Source organism: Orycteropus afer, unplaced genomic scaffold (genome assembly GCF_000298275.1).
Source record: "Orycteropus afer afer isolate SDZICR_OR568_19922 unplaced genomic scaffold, OryAfe1.0 scaffold00012, whole genome shotgun sequence".
Taxonomy (NCBI): domain Eukaryota; kingdom Metazoa; phylum Chordata; class Mammalia; order Tubulidentata; family Orycteropodidae; genus Orycteropus; species Orycteropus afer.
Window position 1 is genome coordinate 23,981,753 of NW_006921599.1, and position 14,770 is coordinate 23,996,522.

Consider the following 14,770-nt stretch of genomic DNA (forward strand, 5'->3'; position numbering starts at 1 on the left):
TAGGCACACTCCTTGGAGAGAACAATCATGGGAGAAAGAAGGGTTGCTTATGCACAGGGTGACAGCTCAGGGGGCAGGAGTGCATGGAGAGATGGACACAGGGAAGAGGTAACTATGGGAGGAAGTGGGAGGGGAGATGTTGCATTGTGGTAAACTGTGGTCAATGACATGAGACAAAGTATATGTGAACAGCTGTATGGAAAGTAAATTTGTTCTGTAAACCTTCACCCAAATCACAATAATAATAATAATAATAATAATAATAAAAGATGTATTGAGGACTAGCTATATGTCAGAAATTTGCATTGACTCTTTTAGTAAATACATATTGTCCTTAAATGTATGCCATATACTTTTATTTCACTTTTAGTTTAAATGAGTGACTGAAAGTAGACATAGCCCCTACATTTATTGAGTTTACAACCTAGAGGGAGGAAGGTTAATCAAATCATTTTCAAATTGGAGTAAAATTGTAATTGTGAGAATTGTGATGAAGACTTGGGGCTAAATGTTATATACAAGGTTTTCCAGGAATGGAATTGGTTGGAAATGAAGCCAAAATCTACTACTAGTACATTCCATCTACCTTCATGCAACCAACATTAAACCATGATGATCATCATCATCATCATCATCATCATTTGGTTTATTTTCAATAGCCATAGTGGTTTAAAAATATTAAAATGGATATTTGAAAGTTGACAAATAGTTGATTCTCCAAACTCCTTAATGGCTATGTTGTGGCTACCTTGTCTCTGTCCAGAAGTACCTGGACCTGGACCATATTATAATACAACAACTAAAGGATTAGTATTTGACAAATTGGTGTCTCTATGACTCTAATCAGTAGCTGGCAGGTTCTTTGAGTGGCTGTTTTTCATGCCATACTTATAAAATATTTTTTAATGTTACTCCTGACATACAGAAAAAAATATAAAGTTACTGAACGGCTATAATAGCTTTAAGCAGAGGAGCTATAAGTAGGAGTTAACTTGGACAGTTTTTATGGTAGAAGATTACACTAACTGATAGAAATGTACATGCTTTGTGGTATGAAGGATGATAAGGCATCCACAGAATAAGAGATCAGCTGGATAAAGCATACAGATGAATGTAGAATATGGGGAAATATGGCTTGAAAGAAGGCAAGAGTCAGATAAAATAATAACTTGAGAGTTATGCAAAAATTTTGGATCTTAATGTAAGAGAAGTAAATGGCAATAAAATAATTTAATAATGGTTGATATAATCAAATTTGGATTTGAAAAACATATTTCTGGCTAAGGTAGTGCATACTCATTGCCATCAAGTTAATTTCGACTCATAGTGATGCTATAGGACAGAGTAGAACTACCCCACAGTGTTTCCAGGGTTCCAAATGCAGACTGCTACCTTTCTTCCCATGGAGCGTCTGGTGGGTTCTAATTGTCAATCTTTTGGTTAGTAACTGAGCACTTAACCAGTGCGCTACCAGGGTTCCTTGATGAGTCAACTTGTTGTTGTTGTTGTTGTTATGTGCCGTCGAGTCGGACCCGACTCATAGCGACCCCTCCTTGGGTTTCCGAGGCAGTATCACTATGGAAGTAGATTGCCCCATCTTCCTTCCAAGGAGTGGCCGGTGGGTTTGAACTTCCAGCCTTCTGGTTAGCAGTCAAGTGCCTTACCCACTATGTTACCAGAGCTCCCTGATGAGTCAACTAGAGGTGCCAAAAATTAAACTGAGGAGACTGTGGAAACTAGTAAGATAAGAATAAAGATTGCCCAACCTTCTTTCCAAGGAGTGGCTGGTGGGTTTGAACCACCAGCCTTCCGGTTAGCAGTCAAATGCCTTAGGCACTATGCCATCAGAGCTCCAAGAGTAAAGATAGCTTGGTCAATAGCTGTAGTTCTCAACAGGAGTGATATATCCACTGTGGGATAATTTTCAGAATTAGTGAGAATTTGTTTTACTTTGTTTCATTTTGTTTTGGGGGTAAGTGGTTACTGTCATTTATTAGTGGGAGGGGTCCAGATATGCTAAACATATATTGTAATATATTTATTGTAATGATGTTTATATTTAAAGAGAGAATAGTCTATGTCTCACAAAACTTTAGTGTGGTCCACTAAACAGCAGAGACTTTCACACAGATGAGAAGCCTGCCTAGAATCTAATTCCATTTTACACATAAAAACACATGGCATTTTTTTGTACAATTTACATATATACTGAGTTCCCCCAGAATCCAATTAATGTGGTAAAGGAGAGGTACTTGTGTTTTGATTTATTTGGAAAATTTCCAAGAGCTTTGGCCATTTTAGAAAATTTTATTTATGAAGGTAATATTTTTCATGATATATGAGTCTAGTACAATAATCTCTACCAGTTTGCCTTTGTAGCTGTCATATCCAGAGTGATTCTTCATATAGGTATAGCCTCTGAGTAACAAAACTCACTGCCATTGAGTCGATTTGACTAATAGTAATCCCTCCTTGGGTTTCCGAGACAGTATCTCTATGGGAATAGATTGCTCAGTCTTCCTTCCAAGGAGTGGCTGGTGGGTTTGAACTGCCAGCCTTCTTGTTAGGAGTCAAATGCTTTAGGCACTATGCCACTAGAGCTTCCTACATAGTTAGGTTTTCCAGACTAGCCACTCCTTCCATTAACTTATTTAAATATACTTTATTAGAATTTTGTTTCCTTTATGTCCACTTTCTATTACAGTTAAAATATTTTAATTTTGTTTTAAAAATTTTGAACATGAGTTTGGTTATAATATGTATTAATTTATTTCAAGATATTAAAGAAGATCTTATAAAACATTTGTTATAAAAAAAGAAATGAGCTGAGACAATAATAATTCACTGGTATTTGTATTAGAAATAGGAGTATCTGGTGATGCAAATGGTTAAAGTAGTTGGCTGATAACTGAAAGGTAGGAGATTTCAATTCTGTGGCAACTGGTTTTGGTTTGGTCATAGATATGGAAAAAGTCTAAAATTATTCAGGAGGTGAAATTAATAGGAAGTGGTGAATGATTGGATATGAAGTTGAGATAGTTTGAGAAGAAAGGGAAAGTCAGTGATAACTCATGGACTAGAGTTTACACAAATAAATGGATGGAAGTGCCATCTACTGAGTTAAAAGACATTGTAAGAGGGCCTGGCTGAGGAAAATTACCATGAATTCAGTTTAGGTTCATGGGCTTATGAGGTCAGACTGGGTAGATGGGATTGAGAGTATATCCTTGATTGTCACAGAAGAGGTCTGAGCTAGCAATATAAATTTGATAGTCATGACATATATCAGTAAGTGAGGCTGTGAAAGTAAAAATGAGATTCCATAAAAACAGGGTACGAAGTAAGAAGAGAAGATCTTCGAGTCTTGGAGGATTCTAACACTAATGACATCTTACATTAAATTCCCACCAGAACCTGTGAGATGTATCACCATGCCCATTGTATGATTGAAAAAAAAAGTGTGAAGAGTGTATTAATACTAATAATTGTTGTTATTATATGCCTTCGAGTTGGACCAGACTCATAGAGACCCCTCCTTGGGTTTCCGAGGCAGTATCACTACGGAAGTACACTGCCCAACCTTCCTTCCAAGGAGTAGCTGGTGAGTTTGAACCACCAGCCATTTGGTTAGCAGTCAAGTGCCTTAGGCATTACATTACCAGAGCTCCTAATATTAATAATTAGTAGAGAGTATTAGTACCAATATGCTGGCTAAAGCCACCAATGAGAGAAGTAGCATATTTTGGGATGGTGTACTGAAAGAACCAAATTGAAGTCCACTTCCAAGGCTTTTTTGGGTATATCAGTGAACAACAGCAGCAACAAAAACAAAAATCCCCTCTTAGGGAATTTCCATTAAGTCAGTAAACACTATGCTAGGAGATAATTTTCCATGGGTTTTGCCCATCTTGCTAGTAAGTCTCTGGCTGCCTTCCTTCTGAATTGTAGAGCTATTACTTTGAAAAACAGAGATTGTTTGTCCCTCTGGAGCGATGGATAGATTTGCTTACAATCTTGGAAAATAGAGATAATATTTCATCCTGGAACAAAGGGAAGACGTTATCCATTGTATAAGACTCAGTTCTCTTAACTCAGTGCTCTTCACCTATATGACAACACATTGAGTGTACAGATATCCATCTGAGCCCTTCCACATTTCTCCCAGGGTATCAGATGCAAAGGGAACTGACACAAATATGCTGATGCTTATGCTGTGCTGTAAATAATAAGGTCCATTTTCTCTGACCCAGAAATTTCATGTATCTTCTAGTATACATGCAAGCAGAGTAAAACCTTGGCTATTCTTGATCATTGTACAGAAGGCTAACCCATTGCCACCAAATCAATTTTATAGGAGCCTATAGGATTTCATAATCACCCTATAGGACAGAGTACAACTGCCCCATAGGAATTTCAAGGCTGTAATCTTTACGGAGCAGACCAGTGCATCTTTTTCCTGCAGAACAACTGGTGGGTTCAAACTGCAACCTTTCGCTTAGCTGCAGAACGCTTAACCACTGTCATCATGGCCCCTGTACAGTAGGTTAGACACTTACATAGTATGTTAGAGTATGATAAGGGCTATAGGAAAAAGAAGAAAGAGAACAGTGTAAGGGGAGACAGGAGTCCCAAATTATGGCTGTGGGTTCTAATTTTAAATCGTCAGGTAGTTCATATCATGGAAGTGACGTGTAAGTCAGAAAATAATAACATTTGCTCCCTATACTATAGAGAAACAAGAGTTTAGGAACCTTCTATACATTATTGGCCAAGGGATACTGCCTTGGAAATGCAAGGAGGCATCGCTGTGAGTCAGGTCTGACTCGACGGCACATAACAACAACAACACCTACAAATATTTAGATGAGAGTAAGACATCTCTGCTTTTTTTTTTCTTTTTTAGATCTTCCTTGTAGAAAATTTCCCATAGTTTGATCTTTATTACTATTTGTTTTCTAAAATGTGCTCTTAAAATTCCCTCTTCCTAAACTATGCAACATTCAATGTCTTTAGTTTTCAAGAGCTATTACAGTTTTTAGAATTCTTAGATTAAGCTATGATCACTCACTGCTGTTGAGTTGATTTTGACTCATAGTAACCCCTCCTGAGGTTTCTGAGGCAGTATCTCTACAGAAGTAGATTGTGCAGTCTTCCTTCTGAGGAGTGGTTGGTGGGTTTGAACCACCAGCCTTCTGATTAGCAGTAGAATGACTATGCCACCAGAGCCATGATGTTCAGGAGAAAATAAGATGACAGGCAACATAGATTCACAGCTTCCATGTAGGTGATGATGGATGCAAAACAAAGAAAGATTCAAACAGCATTTACCATACCAAGTCAGTGTTAACTTTACCAGGTACCATGCCTTTATTAAAATACTAATTACTTTAGAATGGTAATAGAATATATTATGTCGGGAGGTGCAATAGATGAGTGTAATCAAGGAAATTATTTTAATACCATCTACTCTTTCATTTTTTGTCTATTTAGAGACAATGTTTGGAATTCCATTTGTGCACATAGGCACCTGCAACATTATCTTCTCTAAATACCATAAAAAAGATTTACTCTACTATTCCAACCAGGAAACTTCATTACAGTGCCTCTGAGGAGCTTGAAAAGATATGATTTTTGTCTCTGAATCAGCACTCTAACAACCTCTAAATAAGTAGTTCACTGACTTATTTAAACCAGAATTTCACCAATGTCTTACAGCAGAATTTGTATAGAATATAATTGTTATTAGATCAGTGCATGTCCTAAATGCACTTCAGAGTTTACCACAGAGACAGAGCAGGTGGGCCACCCTCAAATGCAAAACATTACTGGGAACAAAATGCAAAATGACCTGTGTGTGAGTCAGAGAATGGGATTTGGAAAGAGTAGGCAATTTCTAGTTTGCCTAGGGTAAGCAAAAATTCCACAGTCAACTGCTGACTAAATGGATTAGCAAATTCAAACATTTTTAGATTGGGGATGGAGAAGAATTTGCAAATGAGCAGACAATGGATTTAACAGGTTTTAGCCTGAGGTGCTTTAAAATTTTGAACAGAACTTGCCTGGGAAATGGGGGCAATCTTGAGGCAAATACTTCTATTGGATTGGCTCCTATTACTTAGAAATCCCTGGGTTCTCTGACTTTCCATATTAGAGATGATTATTTCAGCATATTCTAATTGGGTCACAAAAATAGGCACAGTTCCTATGAAAAAATATTGTACACACATAGCAGTTTCAGACAAATCAAATATACTGTTTTCTGTCTTCCATTATTCAAAATATTGAAATATGCCATACTTTTGACACAATGAACAAATTCAAACTGCAAGGTGAAACACACTCAGGTATGGCCTAAAACATCTTTACACATGCAGACATATATGTTTTCAAATATTAATAAAACTAACTGAATTTTCTATTTTATGTCTCAGAGGCTTTTTTCCACCTACATTGCCAGCTATTAATTAGTCATTGAACACTTGCTATAATATCATATCACAGGCCAGCATTCCAAGTGCTTCCATAAGAGAAGATTCTAGAGTTTTACCTTGATTAAACTTGCATTATACGTTCTTCCTCTGAAGTCAGGACACCATGGGCCCACACCATATAGTCTTGTATCTTGTAAAAATGGGCCCTATATTACCATACTAGAGCTGCCGTGACAGAGTACACAGACGGGTTGGCTTAAAATAACAGAAATTTACTCCTTCGGAGTTGTGGAGGCTAAAAGTCTCAATTCAAGGTGTCAGTAGGATCATGCTCTTTTGAAGGCTCCAGGGGAAAATCCTTCCTTGTCTCTTCTGGCTTCTGATGGCCTTACATATTCCTTGGTTTATGACTATATAATTTCAATCTCTGCCTCTCTCTTCTTATGGCATCTTCCTTCTGAGTCTCTCTGTGTTCTCTTCTGCTCTTCATGTAAAGACACCATCATATTGGATTATGGTCACCCTACTACCGAGTGATGAAAACAGTTAAATCACTCCATTGCTAACTGAATTGTTGGAGGTTCAGCTCCACCCAGAAGTATCTTGGAAGAAATATTTGATTTACTTCTGGAAAATCATCCTTTTGAAAACTCTATGGAGTACAGTTCTATTCTGAGACCCATGGGATTTCTATGAGTATGAGTGGACTGGATGGCAGCTAGTAACTGGTACTCCAGAATGACCTCATATAAACTAATTACATCACCAAAGACCCTTTTTCCAAATAAGATTTGGAAATTCAAAATACATTCACAGGTATTAGGAGTTAGGACATCAACATATAATCTGGGCAAACACAATTTAACCCATAACAAAACCCAACACAAAATCTTGTGTAGATTGTCATTTTTAGAGTTAAAAAAAAAAAAGTATTATGTTCTCTCAACTTTAACTAGGTAATGTAGTTTTGGCTAAGCAAGAGTAAGGGGCTTTGGCTTTGAGTGGGGACTGGGTAGGACTGTATATTTTGGAGAGGATGGGCCTTCCAAGGGAAGGAAAGAGAATCAGGAGCCTTTCTCCACATGGGAAACCCTCACAGTTTATTAAGGAAATAGGGGTAAATGGAAGGTGACTGGAGCTCTGGTAGCATAGTGCATAAGGCATTTGACCACTAACCAGAAGCCTGGCAGTTCAAACCCACCAGCCACTCCTTGGAAAGAAGATTGAGCAATCTACTTCCATAGTGATACTGCTTCGAAAACCCAAGGAGGGGTTGCTATGAGTCAGATCTGACTCAATGGCAGTGACTTTGGTTTTTGATTTGGTGGAAGGTGAGTGGGATGGTTCTGGATAGGAAGATAATTCTTCTATTATAGAATAGATTAATGAGAAGTTAGAGGAGTTTCTGTCTGACTCTTATTTTTCAGAGAATTTGGAGGCAAAAAGTTTTCTGGGAGTAAAGTGAGCAAGGAGAAAGACATATGCTTGAGAAAAAAATGGAAGGTTTATCATGGTCAAAGAAGGAAATAAAATAACCTTAAGAAAGTACAGACTAAAAAAAAAAAGAAGGCTTTCAGGTACAGGGGAAGATGGCATCATACCTATTATCCACATGTTTGTTCTCTCTAATCAACTTAATCTCTGAGTAACTAGGTAAAGCAGATAAAAATAATGATACTGGAATTATGGGCAACTAAGGAAAAGATAGGGTGTCAGATTTAGTGAAGACAGAGGAAAAGAGCAGATTAAACAACTGGGAAAAATAAGAAAAACCACCTACCTGGCAGAGAAAGAGACAGAGAGGACTCACTAGAAATGCCAAAGAGGTAGGCGAAGGGAAGGAGGAAAAAAAAAAAAAAAAAATCATGGATCCCACAGAGGTACTGGGAACTCAGAATTCCTACACCAGGAATTTTTGGCGGTGACCTTGGACTCTGAGTGAGAAGATAATCTTGCTGGGAAATGGATAAAGACCCTCCTTGCCTTGGGCTGCCACAGAATCCAGAAAGGAGTGGAGGAAAGGGGGGAACTTCCTCCAAGTAGGTGGAGCCCTGGAGTGAGTGCATGGCTGTGGGCTGTGGTTCAACTCTTCCACAACCCCTTTTAGCATAGAGTGGATTGGGGTACTGGGTTTTTGCTGCTTCTCTATCCAAGTGGAAAATAGTAGCCCTCTACCCATTGGGATCTCTGTTGATTTTGAATTGTGGGTCTTTGATTAACAGCAGAAAGTCATCATTAGTAGATGCCTCAGAAAGACACAAACTACCCCACCAGGTCCTGTAACACTGACTGAGCTATATCACCCCAAATGAGGAAACTTTCTACCTTTCTATCCAGAGGTCTGCTTTAAAACCCAGAAAACAAAACTCAGTTGGTTTCCTTCGAAGTTGCCTTCGAGTTGGTTCTGACTCATAGAGACCCCTCCTTGAGTTTCTGAGGCAGTATCTCTATGCAAGTAGATTGCCCAATCTTCTTTCCAAGGTGTGGCTGGTGGGTTTGAACTGTCAGTCTTCTGGTTAGCAGAATAAATTTCTGTTCTTTTAAGCCAACTAGTCAAATGCCTTAGGTACTATACCACCAGAGCTCGCTTCTGGCATCTTTCTTTTCCCCCCCCCTCTTTCTTTTCCTTTCTTCTTCCTCTCCCCTGCATCATCCATCAGAGAAACAATCAATGTAATCCACCACATGAACAAAAGTAAAGAACGATATGATCATATCAATTGATGCAGAAAAGGCATTTGATAAAATCTAATACTCATTCCTGTTCAGAACTCTCAGCAAAATAGGCATAGAAGGGAAAATCCTTAACATAATAAAGGGCATATGTGCCAAGCCAACAGCCAACATTATTGTTAATGGAGAAAGATACAAAGCATTTTCCTTGTGAACAGGAACCAGACAAGGATGCCCTCTATCACCACTTCTATTTAACATTGTATTGGAAGTCCTAGCCAGAACAATAAGACAAGAAGGAGAATTAAAAGGCATCCAAATTGGCAAAGAGAAAGTAAAACTATACCTGTTTGCAGATGACATGATCCTATACATAGAAAACCCAAGAGACTCAATAAAAAAACTACTGGAACTAATAGAAAGTTTCAGCAAAGTGGGAGGATACAAGGTCAACATACAAAAATCAGTTAGATTCCTGTACATCAAAAAAGAGTCCTCTGAAAAGGAAAATAATACTTTTTACAATAGCTACCAAAAAGATAAAATATTTAGGAATAAATCTTACCAGAGACACAAAAGACCATATGGAGAAAAATACAAAATACTACTACCAGAAACTACAAGGGATCTACATAAATGGAAGACTATCTTTGTTCATGGATAGGAAGACTGAATATTGTGAAAATGTCAATATCACCCAAAGAAATCTACACATTCAATGCAATCCTGATCCAGATATTATAAAAATTTTTTAAGTATATGGAAAAAACAGTTATTAATTTCATAAGGAAAGGAAAGAGACCTTGGATAAGCAAAGCACTGCTGAAGAAGAAAAACAAAGTAAGAGGTCTCACACTCCTGCATCTCAAAAAAGTAAGACCCATACCTCACCTCATATACAAAAACAAACTCAAGTTGGAACAAAGACTTAAATGTAAAACTCAAAACTATAAAGCTCATCAAAGATAAAATACGGGCAAATATATGGTTCCCAATGTACGGCACAAATAGACTATCAAGCATAGTCCAAAATGCACAGGCAGTCGAAGAGAAGCTAGATGACTGGAACCTTTTAAAAATTAATTTTATATGCATTGAAAGACTTCTTCAAAAGGGTAAAAAGAGAACCTACAGATTGGGAAAAAATATTTGGCTATGACATATCTGACAAAGGACTTATCTTCAAAATTTATAGAAAACTTCAACACCTCAACACCAAAAAGACAAAGAACCCAATTCAAAAATGGGCAAGGAACATGAACAGACACTTCACTAAAGATGATATACTGGTGGCCAACAAACACTTGAGGAAATATTCACGATCATTAACCATCAGAGAGATGGAAATCAAAACAATGATGAGATATCATCTCACCCTAGCAATAATACCAAAGTTTGACAAGACAAAATAACAAACGTTGGCGAGGTGGCAGAGAGATTAGAACTCTTGGAACTCTCATAAACTGCTGGTGGGACTGCAAAATGATACAACCATTGTGGCAAATGATATGGCGTTTCCTTAAAAAACTGAAAATAGATATACCATTTGATCCAGCAATCACATTACTAGGAATATGTCCTAAAGAGGTGAGAGACAGGACAGGAACAGACATATGTACACCCATGTTCATCACAACACAATTCACTATAGCAAAGAGATGGAAACAACCTAAATGTCCATCAACAGATGAATAGATCAGCAAATTAAGGCACATTCACACAATGAAATAATACTATGCTATATTAAAGAGTAATGAAGAATGCACAAATCATCTCACAACATGGATGAATCTGGAAGACATTATGCTGAGTGAAATAAGTCAATCTCAGAAGGATAAATATTGTATGAGCCCATTATTGTAAAAAGTCAAGAAAAGGTTTACTTAAGGAAGGAATCTCACTTTGTTGGTTACCAGGGATGGGAGGGAAGGGGAGGGAAAATTTCAGACTAGTTGGGAGTCACACGTTGATTTGTGTGAAGGGAGAGAAAGTATGGAAAGAGTCTGTGACCAGCATGATAACATTGGGGAAAGGAAGGACACTGAAACGTGCACAGACGATATAGACAACAGAGACAAAAAAATAGCATATACACAAGACTGCATTACCACTAACACCAAATACTGGGAAATGCATGAATGCAAACACAGGTGAGAAGATCACATGGGGATAAGCAAAGAGGATATGCCCTATCATTGGTCTAAGGCATATAGATAGATTTGGCTGAGGACAATGTTACATATGTACTTGTGCTAAAAAAAATTAGCCACATACATGATAGAAGCAACAGAAGACAGAGTTGGAGTGATCTCTCAGAGATAACCAAACAACTTGAGAGAGAGAATCATTGGGCCTGCTGACTCAGGACCATAATCTTGTAGGGCATCATGCTTAATTGGCACAACATAGTACATAAAAATCTTATTCCGTGACCTACTTTGGTGAATAGCGACTGGGGTCTTAAAAGCTTTCAAGCAGCCCTCTAAGATGCAACTATTTGTCTTCTCTTATCTGAATCAAAGAAGAGTGAAGAAAATTAAAGACATCTGGAAATAATTAGTCCAAGGAAAAGAAAGACCATGAGGACCTCAGCCTTCATGACTCCAAGACAAGAAGAACTAGATGGTGCCTGGCTACCAATGCCAACCACTGAGAAAGCAATCAAAACTAGAGATGCTGGATAGAGTGGGAGGAAAAATGTGGAACAAAATTCAAAAACACAAAAATGACCAGAATTACTGATTGGATAGTGTCTGGTGGAACCCCCAATACTATATTCCCTGTTTACCCTTTGGGCTTAGAATTGGACTCACTCCCATGGATTGACTCTCAGCCCAACAATGGAAAGACCTACATGCAGAACACCCACCCCAGGGTGATGGACTCACCTACTCTAGGGAAATACACCCCTTAGAGCAATCAGGCATATGACATCAGAGGGGCAGCATTCACACAGAGGGAAAGCTGGACAGATAGGAGTGCATAGTTAAGAAGGACACAGGGAGGGGTTAGTCACAGGGACAGGAAGGGAGGAGAGTTTGTTATAGCCAGAAATGGTAATTGAGACATGAAATCAAATGTACAGGAACTACTGAATCTAAAACAAAATCGCTCTGTAAATTTGCAACCAAAGCATAATAATAATACTAATAATAATACAGACCAATTTCAGGGCAAGACCATTGTTATTTGAGGTTCAAAACCAAATATGAATATAATTCATCCACCTTTCTAGTGTTCTTTGCAAATGAGTTAAAAGAGCAATAGCAAAGAAGTGAGTTTCAGAAACATTTGAGTTAGTATCCATATTTTAAAAAAGTACATAGTCTTTTAAGGGAATTATCTTGTGAGACAGCCCTTATTTGTAGGTATGAGCATTGACACTTCCAATTTTTTTATTATATCTCATAAGAAAGCATCACCATGATGATTACACAAATCTATGCATGTGATAAAATGACATAGAACTATAGAAATATCACTTACACTACGCCAATGTCAAATTCCCAATTCTCATACTGTATCATAATTGTAAGATGTAACAATTTAAGAAAACTGGATGAAGGGTACACGGGACTTCTCAGTACTATCTTTGAAACTTCTTATAAATATGTAATTATTTCAAAATAAACAGCTAGAAAACTATAGTGAAACAACACTCTTCATAGTGAACTTTCTCCAATAATTTCTTTTAGAAGGATCAACACAAGGATGATTCCTATGAGACAGAGGTTAGAGATATCTCAAGTGTCCAGGTTTTCCAAACTTCTGTATTACTCCAACATCTCTAACATCAATTCTCCCCTTCCCCTCTGTATTCTCTCTCCTGTCATACAGTTCCATATTTCTCTGTAATGTCTCACAGACGTCACAAACTGCCAAGGAAACGACTCACATGGTGGTGGAGGCTGGGAGGCTGACAAGTCCCAAGTCCATGGGTAGTCTGAGGATTCTTCTCACTTGCATGGTTGCAGGGGCTGGCAAACTCAAATCAGGGGGTCCGATGGCTGTCTGCTGTCTCAGGTGAAACAAATAATAGACCAGAGCAAGAGAGCAAATTTTACCAGAACATTCACATATATAACCTCAAGGAACCTAAAAGTAGTAACTTGAGTTCTACCCTATAGCAAGGCAGGACTCAAGATACCAAACCAAACCAAACCCCCCCCCCCAAAAAAAAAAAAAAAAAGAGCTCTGGTGACATAATTCCTAAGGCATTTAACTGCTAACCAGAAGGCTGGTGGTTCAAAACCACTAGCCACTCCTCGGAAGAAAGATTGGGCAATCTACTTCCGTAGTGATACTGCCTCAAAAACCCAAAGAACAGTCTCTATGAGGCAGGACTCAAGATACATCCCACCCTAAACAGGCAAAGAGACTTGGATTTACAATACATCAAAAAATGGAGGACTACGGCTAAAGGGGCCATATTAAGCAATTCTCTGCACTACAGAGCTGACTATAATATTTTTTTTTTCATGTATTCTGCAAGGGGACATGAACCAAGAGGTAAAATGGTAAATTGACATCTGTGTTTCTAAGCTTTCTGTCAAGCACTTAAAAATGTATATGCAATTATATAAGAATTTAGAAGTGTAAGTTATATGTTAAAGATAATGGTGTCAGGTATTTGGTATATATGTTTGAAAGTGGCCAAGAGAAGAACTTTGTCTCACTTTAATTAAAATAAGTTTGCTCTGTTTTCCACAGATCATGTAACAAGAACCTGCAACTACCTTTAATTGATTAGAAAAGAGTTAAAAGTATTATTTCAAGTGTGCAGAGAACAAAAGAATATATAAATTGTTGCCTGAATACTAAGAACAACTTTTGATTACTAACCATAATTTGTATTTTGAACGTAAGAGAAGCCCAGCAGGAAAGAACTGAACAACAAAGAAATCCCCAGTCATCATTCTACAACTGGTTCTCCTTCAACTTTAAAAAATGGGGTTAAGAAAACTGAGAAAATGTCACCTAGATTTTCCTTTTGTATCAGCTGATTATGCACATAGAAGTAGGAATAATATAATAATGATAAACTTAGATATGAATATTTTATAATTCAACTCTTCAACAATATGATAAAAAATATTTCCCTTGTTTATATTGGATGGGTAACCAGCTTAGCTTTCATTGTAAGTATTGCTCCAGAGTAAAGTTGGTAAAAATATTGTTCTAGTGTCTAAGACACTTGACTGCTAACCAGAAGGCTGTTGGTTCAAACCTACCAGCCACTCCTCAGAAGGAAGATGAGGCAATCTACTTCTGTAGTGATACTGCCTCAGAAATCCAAGGAGGGGTTGCTATGACTCGGATCCGACTTGATGGCAGTGAGAGAGAGGGAGAGAGAGAGATGCATGTACTTTATACATATTTAAGAGATGCGGTATTTTTAAAGGATTAAACTGTTCTTCATAAAACAGTGGTGGTTCACTGGTAGAATTCTCCCCTTCCACATGGGAGACTCAGAATCAATTCCTGGCCAATGCATCCCCAAGTGCAACCATCTGTCTGTCAGTGGAGGTTTGAGTGTTGCTATCAACAAGTTTCAGTGGATCTTCCAGACTAAGATAAACTAGGAAGAAAGGCCTGGATGCTGCAGAAATGTGTAGTATGTCATTCTGTTATTCATGGGGCCAATGTTACTTGGGGGCCAACTTCAC